This window comes from Anabrus simplex, chromosome 1 (genome assembly GCF_040414725.1).
Source record: "Anabrus simplex isolate iqAnaSimp1 chromosome 1, ASM4041472v1, whole genome shotgun sequence".
In the NCBI taxonomy this organism is placed as follows: Eukaryota; Metazoa; Arthropoda; class Insecta; order Orthoptera; family Tettigoniidae; genus Anabrus; species Anabrus simplex.
Window position 1 is genome coordinate 613,095,266 of NC_090265.1, and position 26,473 is coordinate 613,121,738.

A 26,473-nucleotide genomic window follows, 5' to 3' on the forward strand; every position below is an offset into this window, starting at 1 on the left:
CATACCGAGGCGGAGTGGACCCCGTTCCATCTCTCATACCACTTTTCAAATTTCGTGGCAGGGCCGGGAATCGAACCCGGGCCTCCGGGGGTGGCAGCTAATCAAACTAACCACTACACCACAGAGGCGGACGTGGAACATTCTCACCAGTATATTTTTCAGGAAAATATCTAAAATATTTAGTTTCCACCTTGTTGGTAAGGGTATACTGAAATTTCGACAGTATTCTATTAAGTGTCTGGATTTGATTTTTGATACTTCGCGTTACTTAATATCCCCTTTGTGTATTTTCTTTTATAAAATGACCTTAAATATTTTCAAAAAAAATGAAAAATATAGTCTTGTGTCCTTTAATAGTTAGAATATTCCTTGCCGGAATCCTCTACAAGGTTTTACTGCAGATAACTTTTCGAGCTCTACATTTGCGGTATGACATATATTGCCGTGTATCACGCAACGAACTTACCTGTTTACAGTCCGGAACTTCAGTACATCGTGTGAGCTCACGTACCCAAACTACTGAGGGGGAAGAGGATAAAGCCCTTAGTTGCAAATCCATTTTTATTCACGTGCTACTAGCTCAACTTCATTCTCCTCTGCGTGTAACTTCAATGGAGCAATGAGGCAACCCTCACACGAATCCTGATTATTAGTAAAACTTTCATTGAATATAATCCTAGTATAAACCACATAAGAAGACACAGTACCTGAGAGTTTCTATCCGGACAAAACGCAGTGAGGTTTCGTACAGATTTTTGCTATGCTATTCTAGTATTTTCCGCAATCTCTTTATTGGACACCGAGCTACTTGGCAATGTTGTTAAGGGCACATAGTTCTGAGCTTACATTCGACAGATAGTGGATTCAAACTCCACTGTCGGCTTCCTTGAAGGTGGCTTTCAGAGGTTTCCCATTTTTCACAGCAGGAAAATGCTAGGACTGTATCTCAGTTAAGGCCATGGAAACTTCCTCCCACTTGTAGCCTTCTCCTATCCCATCGACGCCAAAAGATATGTCTGTGTCCATGCGACGTAAAGCAACTTAAAAGAAAAAAGAATGTTGACATTTATCACTAAGTTTTGTACACTTTCTTTACTTGGTGGCCAACTAAAGGTATCCTATGTAACTGTTTAATTTAGTATACTTGATTTTTATATGTATCGAGTTTTAGCCTGAACTCACATTCGTGAAATGTTCCGAGGTTTTGGCGTAATAAGTGACATCAAGCTTGGTAACTTCACCAAGAGGTAAGTAGAGTACAGCACAAGCGATGGCCTGCTTTTTAAATAAATGCGGATATGAGAATGATGACCGTTATATACACCAAATATTGGCATGGAGTATTTGATGAAGCTGTACTTCTAAACCAGTTGCCCTTTTCTGAAATGTAGTGGCATCTCTTTTGCACCGTTATGAATAAATATTTGATAGCACTTATGACCATATAAATGTTCATCTCTTTATTAGCGTCGTAATATAGGGAAATTCTGTGATGTTCTTTGTTTATGGCTGCCCTGCATATGACAGGTGCTCGTACGACCAAATTCCAATACTCGATAGAAGTACTCTGGGGAATTATTCCTTTTACTGCTCTCTGTCTACTGTTGTTCCTCCTCTACCGTCAAACTCTATACGAACGGCTCACAGTCTCTTTACATGAAATTAAATCCTCAGAGGTATTGCTAAACTCAAGAGAAAATTGTACTTTACATTATATTACTGCTTTTCAACGATACAGCCGTAAGGATTCTGTGTTTAATAATAACGCAGTTATAATATTGATTAAGTACAGTACATACAAATATGAAAGTGTCGAATGTATACAGTAGATCTGATGCGTCATTTGTGAGTAACTTATATGACATCTTGAGTGATCTCTTATGCTCTTACATAGTCTGACGTCCTAGCGAAACTTCTCCAATTATTTCTAAATTACACCATGTGCACCGAGATGGATGTCGTTTACATTTATAGGACAGACTCGGCTGAAATTTTAAGGCAGAACTGGAAGTATGACACTTTGTGGAAATTGTTATGATAATAATATTTATGAACTGGAACAGTTGTTAGTTATGTTATATTTACATTTTTCAAAACATATTTCAACTAATTCACTTTGCAGGTATTTCGGCATCATAGTATGACTAATTTTGCACTAATCCATGAATTCATTGTCAGTAACGATGCAAATAATGCTACTTTAATAATACTATTATAAATGGACAGGAAAGTCGTAGAACAAGCAGTTGTTGGAGTCATCAGTCCATAGAATGGTTTGATGCAGCTTTCCATGTCACCCTATCTTGTGCTGATCTTTTAATTCCTACACAACTGGTTACATCTGCTCTAATCTGCTCGTCATTTTCATACCCTGGTCTACCCCTACCGTTCTTTCCGTCCACATCTACCATTCTTACCGCCTACATTACCCTCAAAACCAACTGAACAAGTTGTGGGTGTCTTAAGATGTGTTCTGTCATTCCATCTCTTCTCGTCAAATTTAGCCAAATCGATCTCCTCTCACCGGTTCGATTCAGTATCTCTACATTCGTGATGCGATCTATCCGTCTCACCTTCAGCATTATTCTGTAACACCACATTTCAAAAGCTTTTATTTTCTTTATTTTTGAGCTAGTTATCGTCACTTTCATAAAACACCCCACTCCAGGCCTTCCTTGGTTGTTTGCTTGCTTGCATTTTACGTTCTACTTACTTCTGCCACCGTTAGTTATTTTACTACCCAAGTAAAAATATTCATCTATTTCATTTAAGACTTCATTTCCTAATATAATCTAGAAGAAGCCAATAAATGCTAATACTTCGGGTATCTGTTCACCAGAAAAATAAATGGAGAAAAACACATCACACAGACCAACAAGAGATCATTAACTGCAATGCAGCAAGTTTGGGGTATAGGCTGAAGAAGATTTGGAGGTGGCTACCAAAGAAGGGGTATTTGATTATCTGATAAAGAGCATCTAACTCTACGCGGCAGAGATATGGGGATGGCGGAGCAACCAAAGCTAGAAAGGACACAATTGCGTTACATAAAATGTACCTTGTAACTGGATAGATGCACACCAAATTATATCGTACTGGAAAAATGCAAACGGGATGACATCAGAATAGACACCGGAGTGAGAACAGAACATTCGAAGTAAAGGTACGGCAAAAATTATCGAACGTAATACTAGAGGAATGCTTGGAAGTTATAGTTGACAGGAAAGAAGGAATATCCAAATGAGAGGTGAACAACAGGAACATTAGGAATATTACAAACTAAACGGTTTGTTACCAGAAGAATTCAAAGAAGGTGGGGACAAGACGAAGTCGTTCTTGACAGCTTGCGCAAGAGGGACAAGGACGTACACCGGCAAGTCGGATATAACGAGGTCGAGGGAATCCAGTACTGACGAATATATAAGAACATTAGGAGAAGAAATCTACCGCAATACCTGAGCAGAAGAGGACACAAGCAAGACCAACAAGACCAAATTATCATTGCCAAATGCAGGTGCAGATCCAAATATATTGTCAACCTACACCGGGGTAGAAAATATCAAAGGAAATGCTGAATCATTGGAGAAAATGAATTGATAATGATACATCTTTTATACGAGTGTACGTGGACAAGGAGGGAGGAAAGCAGAACGCGTCAAGAGGACGTCTTGAACAAAGAGCGGGTGGAGGACTGTGGATGAAAGAAGTTATAAACATGTGAAAACATTAATGTTGCGTAAATAACCATTTTATATATTATTTGTATTTTCGTATATATAAACATTGCCTATTCGTTTAACAGAGTAAATGCCGGGCGAGTTGGCCGTGTGCTTAGGGCTGCGCAGCTGTGAACTTGCATCCGGGAGACAGTGGGTTCGAACCCCACTGTCGGCAGCCCTGAAGATGGTTTTCTGTTGTTTCCCATTTTCACACCAGGCCAATGCTGGGGCTGTACCTTAATTAAGGCCACGGCCGCTTCCTTCCAACTCCTAGACCTTTCCTATCCCATCGTCGCCATAAGACCTATCTGTGTCGGTACGACGTAAAGCCAATTGTAAAACGTAAACACAGAGTAAACGAAAAAGCCGAAAGGCACGAAATAAAATTCTACTTGAATTTAGATGGTAGTTTGATGCCTTCAAACGGCAATTTCTTGTATGGTAGAATTTCTGAGTTGTATTCAGAAAAATAGTATTTGATAAGTAGTGCAACATTTCCCATAAAGGTAAGGAAGTGGCAATATTCAAGAAGCACACTCCTACTGACATACTGGTCCGACACCACCATGGCCTCTCCTGTAATGAATGGCGCGCAGGACTGAATGTGTTAACCAATGCAGTGACAGTAAGAGTTATCGTGGGTAGGACTCGTTATACGGAATGCAACAACGAGATTGGAACCCTCCGATATGTCTTGAGTTCTTAGAAAATACGGTAAGTAACTGATAGATTGAATAGCTTCCTGTCCAAGGAATTTCTTTTAATGAGTTATACAGGTGCAGTAATATATCTGTTAGAGTATCAGAATGTGAGTCAAGGATGTTCAATAATTTCTGACTAGGTACTCAAATGTGCATGTCCATATTTTAATGACCTTAATGACTTGGCGTTTGGAATTGAAATCCGACTGTAGGAAAAATACTCGAGGGATGTATGGTAATCTGAAAGTAGAGGAAAGACACAAGATACCTTCGGGTGATTTTATATTTGAATGCAACATAGTGTTTGTGGCCTCACACCTTTCATCTTCACAGCTGCATTCATTACACCATGTTTTCAATAAAATTTCACAAAATGTTGCAATATAATATATTTACTGGGATGTACATAATGTCTATATCAATCGCAATGATCCTGTGAAGTTAAATGCCGTCTATAAAGCTAATTCTGAGATGATTAGACTATTATACAATATAAAAGAAAAATGTCAGAGGCTATGGAGAATGTGATAACAATCAGAGCTACAAATTTGAAGTCGGTAATTATCTTCATACAGAACGAACTTCAATGTAACTCCTCGGAAGAAGGAAATAGTGTGATCTCTGATTTTCCGTTAGTGTGAATGGAAAATGGCCACCGTCTGAGGCGGACAAGCACGCTCAATTAGACGCGCTGGAAGTTTAATGAGCAAGCGTCCTCGTTATAGCACGACAAGAGAGCAGGACAAAGAGAATTGGTGAGGACGTGTGGCATGCAGTAAGCTGGGCACCATCACAAAGTGAGAATAGAATCAGTGCTCAGTTCCAATGCATCCACACCACAAAGATTTATTTTATTGTTCTCCCAAACACCAAGAAGCAATCACTAACTTACGTTCGTCCGTATTGAACTCAACGACTTCCATTATTTTAATCATTAATTTGATTTTCGAGTACTAGCCCCGTGACGTAGGATTAGCAAGCTTATCTGTTACTAATAGACTTTTGCCTCCATTCCTGATCAAAGAATACATTTTCACATTGATCTGAGGGCTGGTTCGAGGTATACTCAGCCTACAATTGAGGAGCTATATAACCCCGGGGTAGCCTCCCCTGTCTATGAAACATAATTAGTTACCCTGACCATGCCTCTTCTCATAATCTGCTGGTCGTTGGGGTGAGCATCAGCCGGTTGGTATGCCAAGACCAATCCCAGGTATTGTACCACGAGGCTCTGTTTTCATTTCGACCTACGATTTTGGAACAAACTGTAGACTAGGTGAACCTCAGGTCACGGCAGTGTTTAAAAAAACTTTTATTATGCTTTCAGAGTTGCTGCAAAGTAACCGAAGAATGACAGCCAAATGCTATTGCCACTAATTTGTCACTAACAGACCGTGGTTAGACACAACAAGTCTTGAAATGAATGGGTTTCCGGATAAAACATAACCTATGGCTATGCTTACGATATCAACAGTGACACGGAACTAAAATCTTGTTTTTTTTTTTTGTTTTTTGTTTTTTTGCTAGGGGCTTTACGTCGCACCGACACAGATAGGTCTTATGGCGACGATGGGATAGGAAAGGCCTAGGAGTTGGAAGGAAGCGGCCGTGACCTTAATTAAGGTACAGCCCCAGTATTTGCCTGGTGTGAAAATGGGAAACCACGGAAAACCATTTTCAGGGCTGCCGATAGTGGGATTCGAACCGACTATCTCCCGGATGCAAGCTCACAGCCGCGCGCCTCTACGCGCACGGCCAACTCGCCCGGTAAATCTTGTTTTTACCGTAATTGTAATTGAGGATGGTATGACATTATTATAATTCATCATAATAGGTGTGAAAACACCGTGTGAATGTTTGCCAAAGGAAAACAAAATTATTATAATTTAAGGGCTAAGTCACGAAAATGTAGCCACCCATAGTGCGGAAATTAGTGTCAGTTGTCTTTATGCTTTAATTTGCAATGTTTCCAATCTAAAGTTTAGTACAAATTAAATCATTGTCAGTCAGCAGTCTTAATGAAAGGATCGTACTTGCTCAGGTGGATAAATAACTAAATAAATCCAATAGAAATAAAATCAACGTATTTTAGTTAACTGTAATTAAACACACACAGGTTTGACTATGCTACCTTATCCCGTGTTAGGCTGTTCATATCTACAAGACCATTCCTTCCAACAGTTACACTAAATTAGACATATTCGTGTCATTACCTCTGTTCACTACCACTCTCCTTGGAAGCCCTTCAAAACCATCTCATCAAGTCCTAAATGTTACTAAATAAGTCCTCCCATCCGTCTACTTCATCGGAAGTTCATCAATTCGTTCTATCACCGAACTGATTTAGTACATCCCTCCACTGGTGGCATATTCTATCCGTCTCACCTTGGGCGCTTTTCAGTAACAACGCATATCAAATGTTTATTTTATACTTCCAGTACAAGTTATTGCCCGTAGTTCATTACATCACACTCCAGATGAATTTACTGAGAAGTATTTCATATGCATACCCATTTCCTATTCTTATGTTTGTATTAGCTCCCCTGCTATCTTTGCTCACAACTAAAATATTGGTTTTCTTATTATTGATATAGAGTTTGTAATGTTTCAATGTTCACGTCAGTTTATTGTTTCAAATGTTCGTTCGTGGTGAACCGTGGTGAAGCATGCACGTTTAGTATGCACAAAATAGGTTCATTTTTTTCCGGTTGCGCACGTACTCTAAAGTTTGCCGAAATACGGAAAAATGTACATGTTTACGATAGTTTTCTACCTTCCTTAACTTGTCAACATTTAAATGTAAAAGCTCTAGTCGACTCTTACTCAAACCAATAATGATTTAGAAAAAGAATGGTTCAAATCAGTTAAGGTCTTCCGCTCGCGCAACAGCCGTCAAAAATCTAACAAAGTCTCGCCCTCGTCGTGACTCGCTCGGGTCAAGGACTCTGACGCTCAGCCCACCTACCACTCTCTCCACCACGCCGCGCCATTGTTGTGTCAGTCTGCAGTTATCCCTCGTGTTTTATATGTGTTTCATTCACTCTTCCAGTTACTACTGTGGCATTTGCATCTACTGTATTTCGATGTTTAGTTGAAGTGTTCTTTTTCGGTTTTTTGGCGCACGCAGATGTTTGAATAATGTTAGCTGTTGTCATCGTCCTTTACAGTGGAGACTGGTTGCCATACATTTGATGGATTGGACATGGTCGCATCTATTTAACTTTTTCTGACCAGACTTTTGCGTCTGTATTTCGGAGAAGGGACACCACCAAACTAATATATTGTGTTGATTATCCTGGCCTCGAATATCCTCAGTTTTGTTTAAGACCTTTAGCATGTTTAGACCTAAACCAAATGTAAATGGATTATCTTCTCCTTCCCGTACGAACATATTGATTTCATATGCCTGTATGATGACTGTCCGGTCCTTAACTTGACATTATATTACTTCATTTAACCTATCGTTTTAATGAAATAGTAATTTGAAAGGGAAACACATGTTGTTTAAGTGTTATGGTGTACTCTCATTTCGCACCGTTGCTTACCAGTATTTTTCGTATCACGTTAGTTTCCTTGTGATCATTAATCAGACATTTGGTAAGAGTTTCACGATGATACAAAGATTGGAATTTTTCTATTTGAATTGCACTGAATTTAATTTCAGAATTTAGACCAATATATTAACTGTAAAGAATATCAAAACTGAATTTTTAAATTGTATTGAATGGAAGGTACATTGTATAGAATATCGAGAACAAAATTTCCTTTATACTTATGAACGAATAAAATGGAAATTTAGTACAAGGAATATTGCAAAGGTATATATAAAAATGTACGAATTTCTATTAACCTGTGTATATTAATTTGTCTTTCAAAATGACGTTTTTTTTTTTTTTTTGCAGTTATAGAATTAAAAGTTTACGATAAAATGTGGAAAATCTTTTATTTTCTCCGCTATAGGTTAGGGATACAATATTTCCTAATTAGGATATGTGTGAAAATAAAGTTATATTTTGTTCATTTATCAGACGTACAAGGATATATTGTGTGTATTTTGTCTGTAGACGTTTTATTGATTATATTCCAGTATGAACTGGTTCTGAGAGAAAATGTTGAAATTAGTGTGAAATAGTTCTGAAAATATATATTTCGTCCCATCAAGTTATCCACATGTAACCTACATTTCATTATTCGGACAAATGTACTTTTCCCTTTAAGGAGCGTAAAGGACTTTCGGTACACACTGTAGCAGCGTGTGTGCGGTAGGATGACGTACGATGTTGGGGGCTCAGACACGCCCACCAAATTGCACCTCGACGATAAAAACTGCCTACCAGCGGTGTAAGCTTGTTGACACATTAGGGAACATGCTCTCTACGAGGAAAGAGTAAAGATTTAAATACGCAGGGACATAAATTACTTGTAAATTAGAGGCGTCCTTTTGAAGATCCATTTACCTTTCTCTCCTCTTATACTCTCTAAGACATCCACTCCACCAGTACTCCATTCCTACGAGTTAACAGTTATCTTACACATGAAGTATGGGGAACGTACGAATGTCCATTAACTATCATTATTAACTCAGTATAAGGGCCATAAATCTCAAGTTTGACATTAATAGTAATAATAATAATAAATTATTTTCATCTGTGATATCATCATTGACAGAGTTTTGAAAATACATATTTGAACATTGTTGTTACAGGTAAATTCTGAGGATCTCAAAATCATGTGAAATGTGTGTCAGTTAGACTGTTTATATGATTCTTTGGAGTTTTATGATGGGTTACTACTGTCAGGCACTTTGTATTCTGATTTTAGAACATGGAAGACAGGTGTGAAGTAGGTGATATCAAGTAGACGTTACACACGTGTGACTGTATGCAGTATACCCTACCCTCATTAATTTCAATACACCGAGCTCGATAGCTATAGTCGTTTAAGTGCGGCCAGTATCCAGTATTCGGGAGATAGTTGGTTCGAACCCCACTGTCGGCAGCCCTGAAAACGGTTTTCCGTGGTTTCCCATTTTCACACCAGGCAAATGCTGGGGCTGTACCTTAATTAGGGCCACGGCCGCTTCCTTCCCATTCCTAGCCCTTCCCTGACCCATCGTCGCCATAAGACCTATCTGTGTATATGCGACGTAAAGCAAGTAGCCAAAAAAATTCAATACATCTGATAATTTACATCTTATTCCCTGAAGATGCGGCATAATACCATGGTTACTCTTATAAACATGTTAGGTTTATGCGTTGTTTTCATTTTATGCAATAATACTCCAAATTAATGTTGTGTATACAAACAATGGATACCTGAACCGGTATGTTTTCTTACCTAGTTGACGGCTGAAGGCCCATTCGATGCACCTGTTTTGTTCTCTGTACTGTTGTGATGTCCGTAGTGTACTTCAAGCTAAGATACACGCAATTTGGTTCCTTCACTTCAGTTCCTTAGTGACAGTGTACATCGTCATCATGGATCCAAAAGTGGAGATATCCATAGAAAAACGTGCTGCAATTGTAGCAATCAGACAAGCAGGTTTATAAATCCGCCAAACTACTCGTACGAAACGATGTAGCGTGTATACAGCGGAACTGCAATACACCCTTCACCACCAGACGACAACAGGTATAGACAAGGACAGACCACGAACAGGACAATCACGTAAAGCAACTAAAACTGATGATAAATTAATTAGAACTACTAGTAAGAGAAGTAGAACAAAACAGCGCCACAAATTCTTGCAGACTTGGTTGTAATGAACAAGAAACAAATAAAAATAGAATACTGGAATGGACTAGAAAACATCCTAATTTGACACACGAAGAGCGGAGGCGTGGAACTGTTTCTCACAGATAAATGGAAGTTCGAGATTTTTAGAACCAGAAGGAGGATATTTGTTCTCCGATGTGAAGGAGAAAAGGTTGTCCAGCAATGCGTTCTACCTGTAATTATACATGGCGGTGTGAAAATAGAAGGATATAAATGGATCAGAAGCACTACCACCGCATACGTCAGTAGGGAAAGTGTTCACCTTACAACAGGATAATGGCCCAAAACATAAGTCATCGTTCTGTAAAAAGTATATTGCATCAAAGAAAAACCAGAAGTACTGAAAGATATGGTCTAGCAGTCCCAAAGCCCGGATTATAATACCATTGAAATGGTCTCAAATGAAGTGGACAGATGTTTCAGTCAGGTTCACATATCCAGCAAGGAACATATCTGGAACGTTGTTAAGGATGTGTGGAATCATATAGCCTCAATGCCTGCAAGAACTGATTGACAGCATGCCTCGAGTTTGTGAGGAAGTCATTAAATCCGAGGGAGGATACTTTGATGACAGAAAAAAAAAACTGTTTGCATTATATATGTTTAAGTTTATATAATTACAGTTTTGGAGAAATACGTTTTGTTTTGTGTTCATATCTGAAATATCAGATAACAGTCATGGTGTATTGAAATTAATGAGCGGTGGGGTTGCTGTTAATCTTGTATGTGAATTTTCAGTGAACCCGGGGAATGCGCGGATACTAGAGTGACCAACCTAGTAACCGCAGAGCGTATTGGGGATGGTATTTGAAGGTGTTTAATGGCATAACAGCCTCTAGACATCAGTTTTCAGCAACTCACACAGCATGTGTTAGAAGTATAGAAAGAAATTCGATGGGAATGTATTCGTACAATCTTTGATTCTATACCATCTCGAATATGGAAGCGTATCTGAGCCAGTGGGAGGTCTCGTCTCATCCCATCCTATAGTTGGTCGTGTATCAAGGATGCATTGTGTACAAAAGGAATACAAGTTTAATACTTTAATACGTACTGTGTGGCGAAATTGGCACGCAATTTCATTAATATGCGAGCAATGCTTGAGGGTGTATTATTTTCCATTTCCACAAATATATGATATTCTTCTCTTCCTTTTGTCTCCTAACAAAGTTTGTACAGTACATTAGATTTACTGGTTAGTATAAAAAGAAGGAAGATATCCTAGTTTGTATATATAATCGGTGCCGAGAAATACCAGGCTCTACAACTTATTTTAAGAGGCAAAATTGAATGACTAAAGGGAAGAGGGCACAGATGAACATCTTGCCTTAGATATATTAAGGACTGGGCTGGTACACACAGCAATGCAAATTTCCCCGTGTTGCAGAAGACTGAAAAGCATCAGCTGTGGCGATCGCCAAAGTCTGGCATGACACAACGAAGAAGAAGAAGAAGAAGAAGAAGAAGAAGAAGTTGTTTAAGTATGAGAAAAACAGACAATCTGGCTTCCGTGGTTCTGCATAGTATTTTTGTTTTCAGTAACAAATGGATATACAAAAGAATATTTTACACATGGTTAGTAGATTCAATTTCCAATCAAATAATTACTGAAAATTGACGCAAATTCTGCTAAATATATTCCAAACAACCTTAGAGTGGTATATTCATAGGAGACCCTCAGTGGGTAGGGATGGTAGAATAACACCCGCTGTATCCCCTGCCTTTCATGGTAGGCGACTAAAAAGAATCCCAGGAGCTCTGAACTTGGAAGTCCTAGCAATGCTTCCACCTGTGCCAGGCACCTCTCTTCCATCTATCCTATCAGGCCTCCCTTGGTCAACTCTTGTTATTTTCCGACCCCGATGCTTTTAGAACATTCGAGGGCTAGAGTCTTATTTTCACGCCCTTCGTGACGCTTGTCTTTCTTTGACCGATGTCTTCATTTTTTCGAAGTGTCGGATCCCTTTCATTTTTCCCTCTGATTAGTGTTATATAGAGGATGCTTGCCCAGTTGTACTTCCTCTTAAAACAATAATCACTACCACCACCACCGCCGCCACCGCCGTAATCCATACGGGAGATATGAAAATATAAATTATTTAAATGATTTCTTCTTTAAATATAAGAAATTTTGCTAAATTTATCTCCTGGTATGGGCTAAATGAAGTTTAGTACTTCCGTTCTTCGTTTCAATAGAAACCCACACAAAAATACACACACGTACATACAGATATGCATGCAAGGTTGCAAGCAAACGAACATAAAAACGCTAAGCCCATGGAGTTGTTGATTAGAATGCTCCAAAATATTTGCACGAAATAGTTACGACAAGTCGTAAGACAATATTATTACCCAAATCTAGAAAATCTAACATTATTTATGCCATTCATGCTTATGTATTGACAAAATTTGGAACGAAACCAGATGAATAATATAATGGTTTGGCTCATGTTTCCCGAAGACAGTGAGGTAAACCACTTACACGTGCCAATGACAATGGAAGAAATGCAAAAGACCGACTTGCTGAATACCAACTAAGGGCTCAACATTCACCCCAGCTTTCAGCGCGAAACAAATACTCGTAGTGGAAGGGCTGTTTAGATTTCTCGTCACATGGTTGAGACCAATAAATTATCTGTTAGAGGGTGTAGAGGGCAGAAAAGCTTTTAGGGGAGGGAACATTACACGTAGAGAAGGAGTTCGCAGGTGAAGATGCCAGCATCCAGAACCAGTGTTTTCACTAAGATACATGGACAGAATACTGAGTACAAATTTTCACGTCTAAGAGCGGAGAAACAGAGTTAATGTCAGCAGTATTTCTCTTCACAGTGATTAATGGCAATAACACGAATACGTAACCACAAATATTTTTAATAACCTCTTCGGAAATAAACTCTGGTAGTTTTATTTTACTTACAGAATGAAGCTAAATATGAATCTCTTTTCATTTGGTTAATGAAGCAGGAAGGGAAAGGACGACCTGAAGGAAAGTAGGAGAATTGGAAAGAGAGACGTTTAATTGTAGAAAAATAATTGTACTACAATGAAGCAGTTCATTTAGAAAGTGTTTTATTCTACGAGTACAAATAGTGAAGAATGTCGAACCAGTTACAAAGTCATCCAGAAACTATATCACTCCTCACTATTTTAGCACGCTTCTTCATTCTTGGCCGGCTACCTGTACGGAGTAGGTTCAGTATAGGGTTACCATGTTAACCGTTTTTACCGAGAACACCTGTTTTGTGACCCTACCCCCTACCGCAGTTCAGTTTTTGCTAGATATCCCGGATTTTCGTCTACCATAAAATTATTTGATGTATTTACTATTTAATTTTTTTTTTGTTCCCTGGCAGTCAATACAGGGGAATACAACTACCTGTGGTCATATAGCCTTCTAGCCAATTCTTCACACCTTGTATTTGATTGTATTTGAGCATATTTGCTATCAAGACTACCCTCTATCGAGTATTTGCTGAAGTCAGATTAAAGTTGACAGTACTAGGGGTGCCACTGTATTTCACTCGGAAAAAGTGTGTGTTATTTTTAAGGAGTGTTCTTTATGTCTTTCTTTCCGTCCAGGTTTGATTTCCCCTCGGACTCAGCGAGAGATCCCACCTTTACTGCCTCATGGGTAGTGCCCTCGAGCGTCAGACTTTGTGTCAGGGGATATAACTGAAGAAGAGGACCAGTACATCGCCCAGGCGGCCTCACGTGTTCTGCTGAACAGGGACCTTGAGGGGGGACGGGAAGATTGGAATAGATAGGCAAAGAAGAGTGGAGGGAGCATCCGTGGCCTGAAGTTAGGTTCCATCCCGGCATTTGCCTGTAGGACAGAAGTGGGAAACCACGGAAAATCACTTCGAGGATGGCGGAGGTGGGAATTGAACCCTCCTCTACTCAGTTGATCTCCCGAGGCTCAGTGGGCCCCGTTCCAGCCCCCGTAAATTTCGGGCAGAGCTGGGAATCGAAATCGCGCCTCTGGGGGTGGCAGCTAATCGCACTAACCACTACACCACAGAGGTGGACTTTAAGGAGTGTTAATATTATTATTGATGACTCTCTACTTTTTGATGAAATAAGTGTTTTGAGAAACGAAAAGATTAACTGCGCAAATTTATTATTAATAATAATGCTATTTGCTTTATGTCCCACTAACTACTCTTTTACGGTTTTCGGAGACGCCAAGGTGTCAGAATTTAGTCCCGCAGGAGTTCTATTACGTGCCAGGAAATCTACCGACACGAGGCTGGCGTATTTCAGCACCTTCAAATACCACCAGACTGAGCCAGGATCGAACCTGCCACGTTGGGGTCAGAAGGCCAGCGCCTCAACCGTCTGAGCCACTCAGCCCGGCGTCGAAATTTATTAAGTAAGAATATTGCAAAACCGAGCTCGATAGCTGCAGTCGCTTAAGTGCGGCCAGTATCCAGAATTCGGGAGATAGTAGATTCGAACCCCACTGTCGGCAGCCCTGAAAATGGTTTTCCGTGGTTTCCCATTTTCACACCAGGCAAATGCTGGGGCTGTACCTTAATTAATGCCACGGCTGCTTCCTTCCCACTCCTAGCCCTTTCCTGTCCCATCGTCGCCGTAAGACCTATCTGTGTTGGTGCGACGTAAAACAACTAGCAAAAAAAAAAAAGATGCATAAGAGAGACGGCACCAGTACATGTCCAGCAATGTTGATAGTATTGAATTGTTAACAGTGGTGCAGTACTACTTTGCCAAAATTGCACATAATGCAACTGTAGATAGAATATTTTCTCTTCTGAATGTTCAGTCCGACTCAGTCCGGTGGTAATTGAAAGTGCTCAAATACGTCAGCCTCGAGTAGGTAGATATAGGAACACGTTAAAGAACTCCTGCGCGACTAAATTCCGACACCTCGGCGTCTCCAAAAACCGTAAAATAGTTGGTGGGACGTAAAGCTAATAACATTATTATTGTATTGTACAACATGTAAAATTTCATATGTGTACAGTGCGATGACATCATTGTCACAAAAACGGATTTTCCAAGCAAGCGAAAAATATGCGAAATAATCCACTTGTTATAAATCCCCACCCCCTCCCTCGTTTTAAAACTTAACAGCATGATAACTTCTCGGTTTCTTCATTCTGAAATATCGTAATCCTAGTTCAGTTAATTTTTTTATGTAATCCTAGTTCAGTTAATTTTTGAACTAGGATTATGATATTTGAGAATGAAGAAAACCCTACATTATAGATTTCTCTCAGTTTATTCCGCACCGAGTGAGTTAGCCTTGGGGTTAGGGGCGTGCAGCTGTGAACCCGCAATCGGGGGAGAGTGGATTCGAATCCCACTGTCGGCAGCTCTGAAGATTGTTTCCGTGGTTTCCCATTTTCATACCAGGCAAATGATGGGGCTGTACCTGATGAATGCCACAGCCGCTTCATCCTAATTTAGGAATTTCCTATCCCATCGTGGTCACGAGACCTATCTGTGTGGGTGTGACGTAAAACCACTTGTAAAAAGAAAAATGTTCCACTGTATTTCGAACAATGAATGCCATAACCTACATTAAACAGAACACACGCAGTTGATAAGTAATCATTTTTCAAAGTAGAGATATAAATTCAGACTGAGGTGCAAGTAAGTACGTACATAACTATTTATGTAAATGAAATTCCCAGAATCAATAATATGATCTCAATAACTCTCTAATTTTCTAGCTATTCTATTTACCAATTTGAAGCAGTCAGACGTGGGAACGATAGGGAATAGAATCACAAAATTGCGACCGTGCCATCATTTAGGACACTTCAACAGCGTGTGCAATCCTGTGTGTACACACTTGACATCCAAGTACGTGCTTCATCAGTGCAAGCACCTGAAATCCTATCATCACGCACATCATTGCGGTCCAGCAATGCTATTCACTGAAATACTAAACACAGGACGGCCAGATTATGCATTGTACCTGGGACACATTGCGTGAGAAATCACAGTTCGTCCGATATAAATTCGTGACACACAATTCCCTATATCTCTTTGATTTAACTAATGAAGTACGGTACATTGGTACTCAAAAAATTCATAAAATTGAAATCACCATGAGACGAGTAGGACTAGGAATTCTATGAATTAGTACTGTTGAATTCAGTGCCGTGTGGTAGTAAAAGCTCTTCGTAGTGCACAAATTTTTACTATTTACTTTTATAATTATGATTTTATTTTAATTATAGATTTAATATTAATACCATTATTAAAATTCAATCCTTTGTTACAATCAGGAGCACATTAATATTTTACTGATCAGGGCTGAGTAGTCATGGTAGTACAGTCCTGGTCTCCTGAGCTCAAGTTGGTGGGTTTGATCCCGAAGTAGTCCAGTGGTAATTGAAGGTAATCAATGACTCCATACTCATGCCGGTAGATTTACCGCCACGTAACTTAACTCCTGTAGGCAAAACCCCGGCATCTTGGTGTCTCCAAAACCCGTAAATGAGAAGTTAGTTGGACGTAAAACCAATAGTAGTATCATAGCTTTTTAGGCAGCATAAATGAATTTGCAGTTTCTTTCTACGCATAATATAGAAACCATTATACAGTGTTGTTTCGATTTTCAGTGCACTACAACAATATTTTTATTTCATCTATTTATGTCAAATTCCTGTTTCCTTACAAGAAATCAACCTTTTTGTATATCTTTGAGTAGCGTTTTCTCAAGCCATTGTCTCCCGTCCCACCATCCAAGCCAGAAAGCGAAACCTGCCAGTGCGCGTGCTCCATTCAAACAGAGCTCTGCTTGTGTCAGGCTGCAAACATAAATTCCGGAGACTACCTAGTATATACCTAGCATACACCATATGGTAAGAGTAAGGCAGGTCCACCCCCCCCCCCCCCACCAACAGCGTGTGGAAACCTATACAAGCCTTGACAACGCCCAATGTTGCTTAACTTCGGAGATCTCACGGGATCCGGTATTTCACCATATATACTTATGATGTTTTATTCATCTTTCCCATTATACTAATCAGAATAACGTTAATTACAGTGGTACCGAAACTGAGAGGTAATATCATTCATTCGTATTCTGAATTTTATTAATATATTAGAAAGTTAATATTATTTTGAAGATATGGTGCACTGTTCCTATGCAACATAAGACAAACTATCACTGAAGTATATAATGAACTTATGGCCTAAAATGGTCTGAAGTATGACACAAAATCTGGCAAACATCATCCCAAGAGAAATTAAATATATCCAAAATTCGCATATAATTTCTTCTTCAGACAACAGACCATCAGAAAACAGGCCGTATTCCTAAGGTTATTTTTATTCTATTTTGACAACCATCTGCGCTCTAAACCTTCATGCTTCATTAACCCTAGAACACTAACCCTTCGTAAATTTTACGACGGTAGGTAGCAGAACGGTATAGTTTATTGCCTTCCGCGCATGCGTGCCTGCCGCCATTTTGTGTAGCTGATTTTTTCGAGCAGTTATTGACTGTGGCAAGTGCGATTGTTGATATCTTTGCTCATTCTTGTAATAATTGGGTGGGTGTCGTCATATTGACGAACGGTTAGTGATAGTGTGAACTGATAAGTATAATGTGTCTTCATGCCTTTTTTTTTTTTACATTTATACATATTTTATTTCTTTTCTTGGTAGTTTTGGTTTCTTTGCGATGTAAATAATCCACATTCTTAATTTTAAGGGTTTATTTGAATATGTTGTGTTATAAAATTCATTTCTTATAAAACGTGTTCATTTAATATTTTGTGTGTGTCATGTTTTCTATATTTAATAAATAGTCGCATAAAATTATTTAATATCCAACTATTTTGATTCGTGTTAAGTTTACGACACTATAGGAACTCTAAATAACCAATATTTTACCAAATATAAGCTGTTACGTAGGAAATATAACAATTATAAATTGGAGTAGTCAAATTTACGAAGGGTTAGTAATAATGTGTGGCGAAATAGGGTTAGTGTTCTAGGGTAAACAACATAATATTTCAAAGGAAAGAAAACCCAAAAGAACGACAAACAATGAAACTCGCTGGACGTTTTCAACATTTGGAGAATGTCGGAACATGAAAACAACATATGGCCAACAATAAGGTTTGATATAATATTTTGATCAAATATATGTATTAATGATAAACATGTATTTATGTTCCCAATAAAACCATGTCATCGTGTTCACAAAAGATAGAAGTCAGTTTAATTTAATTGAAATTTTGTAAAAAGGAATCAAAATAAAATACAACATGATATAGAAACCTAATGATGAGTGTCTCGATGGATTAGGAAATTAGATATAATTACTGAAAATGATAACGTGTTACCTTGTTGGGGGTATAATCTATATATATTAAAAGAGTTTACTGAAAATAGTTTTGGCAAATCCGTCCATCCGTTCTACTGGACCGATTTTCTTCATTTTTGTTATATTCTCTCCGGAATTACCTGCCGGTAAACCATAGGACTTTGATAGGTCCCTAAGTTAAGCCAACTTTAAGTAATCATAAAATCAAATCATTAAAATAATGATCACTCCAGTACTTGCAGGTGAAGGCTTGCCCTAACCCGCACCACATTCTGTACTTAGCAGGTTGTTAAGCGACTAACACTTTCTTTAATATTCTGATATGTGTGATTATCATTCTTAGTAATGCCATTTCATGCAGACGGATTTGATTACTGTTGCATCTGTCAAGCCAGAGAGTATACACTTCCTCTGATCCTCGCTAGATATTATTTGATTCTTTAACCTTTCCCAGCTTCCAGATATATTCAACAGATGGCAGAGCGTTCGTAATACCTTAGACGCTGCTAAGAGAAAAAATCTACGTACAAAAAGACCCCATCATGACATACGCCTCAGACATTATCTGGGAACACTTATCGAAAGATAACCTAGCTACACTAGAAACAGTGAAGGCCATGTCGCTTAAAAAATATTCTCTGCCTGGCAACAAAAGAAAGAAAATACTCTTTCGAGTCTAACGTATGAGTTCACAGGACGACCGTCCTGTACGGAAGAACTCTGACTAAAAATAGCATTGCCACCTACGACACAATGCCAAGCTTTACATTAAGAATTGCAGGATAAAAGACAGAATATAAGGATATATTTTTACCAAACACACGGCATTGAAAAGGGCAGGCAAAATAATTTAACTACGATAGGCATATCAAGACGAGTCATCTGGCCTATTTATGACGAATGCTGCAGAGCAGGTATTTATTCAGGTATTTTCTAATCATTAATCCTACGTTAGTTACCGATTAATCAGGTTTCATATGCATTAGCAATTTCTTAAAATTGAATATGGTATCCTTTTATGCAGGATAATTAATTTAAGAAACGTTTGTAGGAATTAGTGGTTAGGGATTCTATAAAAATTCACTATTACAGGACTGATTGTTGATGAAATGAAATGGCGTATGGCTTTTAGAGCCGGGATGCGTCCCAGGACTTCGGCCCGCCGGGTACTGGTCTTTTGATTTGACGCCCTTAGGCGACCTGGGCGTCGTGATGAGGATGAAATGATAATGGAGACTACACATACACCCAGTCCCCGTGCCAGGGTATTGACGAATTATGGTTAAAATTCCCGACCCTGCCAGGTATCGAACCCGGGAACCCTGTGACCAAAGGCCAGCACGCTAACCATTTAGCCATGGAGCCGGACACTGATTATTAATGAATGGGCATGATAATAATTATTTAACTAATTTGACGTTTAATCAGCGCTAACATACATTACATCTGACATCATTTCAAATTTAGTTGAATTAATTAAGTTATGAAAAGAATCAAATTTATAATTCGGAAAGCGAATTTTGTGAAGCGCGCTATGTTTTTTTTCCTTTTACCAAGATAAAAGCAAGGAGCATAGTTACACCGTCTCGCTAGTCAAACATATCGGGAGGGCGTCATGAAAGGCAATGGTACCGGTGCTCCTCATGCACTTCTATGCCAGTCTGTTTACTTGTGGACTATAACTTTCAATTTTAAGACTTTCGGAATTTGATACCTTCCTGTGAAGAACTTCATTTATTTGCGTTCCCTTTAAATGTTTTATTATTTTTTGGAAATTGAAAGTTGTGGTGTCTTTGTGTCAGTGACGTACTTTTACGACGTACTTTTTAAGGGTAATTGTAGGGTCTGCTCCACTCCTAGTGCATCATGGCGGACAATTTTGAATTTAGAAGCTTCCTGAATTTTTAATTCTTGCGGTTTCCTTGAAGATTAATTTTAAAGAGTTGATTTCCTAACGGAAAAAACAGATTGTCGCATTTTTTGACTTAACGGAATTTTATGTGTAGTTGGGAGGAATGTATTCAAATTGATTCAAGTTTGCTTTTGGTATGAGAAACGGGGAATTTAATCTCTGTAAATGGCCCTCTTTAATGATGTGTATATAGCTTGAGTATGAGGGTGATATGATTGGAAGTGTTCGAATAGGAGGTCTAGAATGGGTCAGAGTTACTTATTTTAGCGAAATAGGATAATTTAATAGCTCGGTGCTCGCTTTATACAAAGTGTTTAGGGGATAAGAACTATTCCTGTTGGTTAGTGATAGGGACTTGAATACTTATGGCATCAAAATGCTGTCTTATTTCAAAATAAAAGAAGTGTAATTGAAAATTTATGTTGGTAGGTATTGCAGTGTTTAATGTCAAATGACTTAAGGCTTTATCAAAATTTTTCAGTTTGAAAACGTTCGCTTCTTGAAGGAGTAATATTTTCGTACAACTTACGCATGCATACTACTAGAAGCTGCAGTGTAGTTTTGCACTTAGAAATTTTCTTGCAATTTACGCCTGCAGAATACGTCCTGGAGTTGTAATCAAGGTGTGTGTATAGCTGGTGTGTGATGTACTTAGAATTGCTTCTTATAAATGAAGCATGCATACTGCCTGAAGCATCGTAAGACGGGTGGTAAACTGAGAGGTACATGAAGCTACTGCCTGTCTCACAAACATCAAATTTACTTGAAGCTCCTACATCGAGCAACTCAAACCATTGGTTAAATTCAACATATATATATATATATATATACACACACGACAAGGGCCTAAAAACCGGAAAGTTTCTGCTGTATTGTTCGTGATGCTAGCTGTTAATGCTTATCCTGTTTTGCGCATTAGGAATCATTTTTCTGGCATACCAACTACAACCCAGTCCCTAACAACGTGTCCTCGACTTCTCCCTCTTGGCATTTTACCATTAACTGGTTCCCTCTGTGACGCAGTAGTAGATCCCATGATTGTGGGTTCAAATCCGGCAAGGTTATGCTGATTTTTAAACGGTGAAGAAATGTCCCTTTACCATTCCATAACTTACGATGTCGGGAGATAAGAGATCCTTAATGAGACATTTGGCGTTTACCCGAGAATATTAATTAAAATGAAGCTATAGATCAACCAATAGGGATCCGGATTACACTGCTGTCTGGTAAGGTAAAAACGAACGTAAAAAGTGACACGCAAGTAGCCTAGATGGCGTCAAATTAAAATGCCCACGCACGGTAGCTGATACGTAGCGATTATTATTATTATTATTATTATTATTATTATTATTATTATTATTATTATTATTATTATTATTATTATTATTATTATTATTTACCCTCCAGGGTTGGTTTATCCCTCGGAATCGGTGAGGGATCCCACCCCTACCGCCTCAATGACAGTGTCCTGAAGCTTGAGACTCTGGGTCGGGGATCAACTGGGGAGGAGGACCAGTACCTCGCCCAGGCATCCTCACCTGCTATGCTGAGTAGGGGCCTTGCGGGAGGATGAAGAGATTGGAAGGGATGGACAAGGAAGAGAAAAGGGAGCGGCCGTGGCCTTTAGATACCATCCCGGCATTTGGCTGGAGGAGAAGTGGGAAACCACGGGAAACGACTTCCATGATGGCTGAGGTGGGAATCGAACCCACCTCTAAACAGCTGACCTCCCAAAGCTGAGTAGACCCCGTTCCAGCCCTCGTATCACTTTTCAAATTTCGTGGCAGAGCCAGGAATCGAACCCGGGCACCCGGGGGTGGGAGCTAATCACACTAACCACTACACCACAGAGGTGGACAGTGGAAAATTCTTTGATAGTATAATGTAGATAGAGACCTATGCATGCCAAGTTCCACTGTCTTCGTGATATACAGGCCGTACTGTAGCTCTGATAGCTTTGGGTGGGACTTGGAGACGATGCGCATCCGCTCCGCTTGAATAACACAATCGTTTAAATTACTTACGAAACTTTTAACACCTTATACAACCAAATACCAGTCATAAATATTTGTTAGCTCTGACATACAATGCATATCCTTCCCCGTAACATTATATTTCTCGCGTATATCCGTTTGTTTCCGAGAGTACAGGCTAACACTTTCAGGCACATTCTTGTGATTTCTATCCATTTTCTGGTCAACTGGAACATCATACACACTGATAGAGAACAAGCAATCAATTACCAACACAATATACTACAAATGTAAATTATTTCTGTACCACCAATTCAGTACCTACAAGAAAGATTACGAGTAAGCTAACCTCCAACAATAACAAAACATTTACTCTCACTGTCATAAAATTCAGTTATTTTTTTAAAACTGTAGATTTTTAAGCATCAAATAATGCCTATACAATTATTTTCATATTCATTTTTCATGGAATAACCCTGTTCCATTACCTACGATATGAAATTTAATAGGAAAATCTCCGCAGTGTTATTTCACAATACATTTCTCCCTAAAGTGGTAACATTCATAAATTGGACTTGAATTTTCAAATACACCGAATTCAAGTAAGCCGTAAGACTGATTAGGCCCTACATAAAAATATATCTAACGCTACACATGTTTTTGACATAATAAGAAATTTTAACTCACCATCTGGACGAGGCACTCTTATTTCCCTCAGGATTTAGTCTTCAGGAAAGTGGTTGATACACACAACTGTGTGGTGATTAAGTATTACTTTCTCCCTAAAATAGCGTTCTTCGATAACCGAACTCTTTCTTTATCAGAAGGTAACGAAAATACTGGAGTGTACTGTCCTCGTTTATAATGGGTTTTACAGCCAGGCACACAGCAACTCATAGTATGGTGATTTCTCTCACTGATAACCTTAATTCAATCATATACACATCGTGGTTGGTAATAAAACGCTGACTGCACTAACTCAATTCATTTTACACTATGGATCTAGCATTACAAAAATAAACTACAAAATTAAAACACTGCAGAGCGATATTTTTAACCTATAGCCTCACATGAATACACGCTTCACTAATTGAGGCCTTTCACTCAATAATGCAGTCGATAACGACGTCGTCTGATATATATCTGAGTGAACATGCGGCCAACGTTAAAATTTCAATAAAACAGCGAAGAATTCAAATGTAACTCAACTAACTCTCGTGCTAAACTTCCCCCCTAACGATCAGCTGATTGCTTTCCCGCGCTTGCTACAGGACGGCCTGTACTTCACGAAGGCAGTGCAAATTCACTCTCTGCTGAGAAGGCCGTATTCTTACGTAGATGGCATCCGCAGCATTCTTCGCCAATACCACATTTTAAAAGCGTCTATACTCTTCTGTCTCTCGGCACTAACTGTCAAGGACCGTGCAGGGAAATGGAGAATATGCGACTGTACAAAGTGACTTCTCGTGAAAATGAATCTTCCTCTGACACACTAAATAACCTCACTTCCCCATTCCACACCATCCAAAAGTCATTCTTCTCTTAATAACAATACTGTGATGACTACGACTTGAGGTTTATCTTATTATTTTAAATGAAATGGCGTTAGCAGAATTACAGGGAGTAGTATTGAGAGTTACTCGAGGCAGTAGGTCGTCCTACAATTAGGTTTGGTGCTACCGAATTTTCAATTTCACCAGATACTCTCCAACGGTCTATTTTCTTCCCTTCTGAACACGAGAGTATACTGCTGAAAATTGCGTTCTTTAAAGGGAATTTGATCACGCCCTAGTTACGCCCTAGAACCCAGAGAAAATTGTATTATCATTGTCTATGTTGGACTTAGCAGTTATTTTAATTGAAAACGACATCTGACATGCCCGAGAGATGGATTTGAACCACTATTCATAGTTCGTAGAACGCTGGCTATCTGTGCCCAAGAGGATTATTCCCGCTTATTTCGGAGACATTGGAATGTGAAGAAATACACAATATTTGGGTCCGTATTGACTCATGAAAAAATCATTGTGGTTTATTTTCCTTCAAGAGCTACAACAGTGCGCCTTCCCTCATGTCATGACTGTAGAGATGAATATTGACTATTTGACAATACAAATAAGTGAAGAAATGCAAAAGATAGCGAAACGTGCTGAATATCATACAGCTTAAGTGAGATGTCCCTACCATATGGTGAATGTAATCAATGGTAAACAATGTATTTGGGAACTAGGTTTCCAGGTCGTGATCTAAATCGATGCTAAAGGCAGCTTGAAACTGGTTCTGTTTCCGGACAGAACCACCTGACGGTCATAGAAATTATATAAATGATAATGTTCATATCGTAAATACAGTAGAATAAATTTGTGATAAAATAAATGCAGGATATTGTTGTGGTGCCCTTATCGAACTGCGCGCCACGCGCCTTCATCTACAGTCATTACGGCGGAGTGCAGCGCTAGATAATGACGTCACGCTACTTTTCAGTGTAAATGAGCTGCGACACATTGCCGTACGCTGACCTATCTACACCGTACTCCAGCCACGTTGGAATATCCCCTATTTGAATATGTGGGCTGGACAGGTGGACTGACACACGTCGTGAGGTTTTACCACTGCCACGCGCAAACGTAACCTCAAAAGGAGCCATTCCCTGTAGTCACCTTTGCTTTCAGTATTCTCGTGATATATTCTCTGTCCCATTATACATTGTACAGAAGGACTTAATTCCTTATTGTTGATTTCATGGGATAGAGTTTCCCTTAATATTTATGTTCTGGCAACGAGAATATTATTGCGACTTAAAGCACACCCACGAACTGACAACAGACATACAACTAGTAAACAACATTTTGTAAATAATGTACATAGTTAATTTTCATTGTCACCAGCGAGAACAACCTTTAGTTTCAGTGCAGTTTAAAGTGAATGAATACTTATAAACTGGTTAATCAATAAAAATAAATACAATTGTTTGCTTTAGTACACAACAGACATTTCATGAGAACGAACTGTATTTAGCCCCCAAAGCACATTCCTCTTATTTAAAGCCGACATTTGACATGTCTGCCGGAATACAAATCATACACACCTCAATATTACGATTTGTTGCTGTGTCCGGGAATTAGAATCAGGCAGTTTCCGTGACGTGTCGATATGTACCCAGGTGAATAACGGTACCCAGTAGACTACGTTATCTCCAGAGGGCTCTCTGAATACTGCTCTGCTTGACATAACCAGCTACCTCCAGAGACTCCGATACTGGTATCGTCCTCCACAGTAGCTTGGACTCAATAACACAAAACAAAGGGGCATGCCGTTCTTGGGGCCATATTTTATGAATGAACCACGCGTTCCAAATAGGATATCCATTGTGAGTACCGAGCCGGTCAATACAAGCAAAACATAACAATAACGTTCTAAGCTGCGGTAAACAAATGAACAGCAAGGGAGACTGGAATTGCACGGTCAGAAGCGCCACCATTGTATTGAACCAGACCTACGTGAAGCATGGACAGTCACTACATCGTTTGCGCTACAGTGACGAAGAGGTCAAACTTCGACCTTCCCTCCAAGACCGGTTAGAAACATTCCACTAAATTTGGGGGAAAATCACAACATTGTTGATGATGTTTGTTGTTTAAAGGAGCCTAACTTCTAGGTCATCGGCCGGAATAAATATATATTACACGTGCATTAAAGGGATTCAGGCAATAGCTAATTCACATTCCAGAAATAATATTGTATATCTCAAATTTCTTCAGGGATTTTCTTGTATTTTGGTCCATATGTACAATATTATCGAGTGGACTGTACGCTGCGAAGAATTTAATTTTAAATGAGGCAGTTGGTCATTAATGGCTCTTAGAAAATGTGTTCCCAAGTTTAAAAAACATTTCCAGAAAGTAAGGCAAACAATTCTGGCCATTATATTTATCTGGAAAGCAGAGATTATCTCCTAGTGAACAAACAACTCTGACTTTAACCTGTATATTATTATAGATGTCAGGAACATCATGAATGTAAGAAAGTTTTTGGTGGTCTTTCACCTATAAATCCTTCAGTTTTAATTAAATGTGCCCATTTTGATT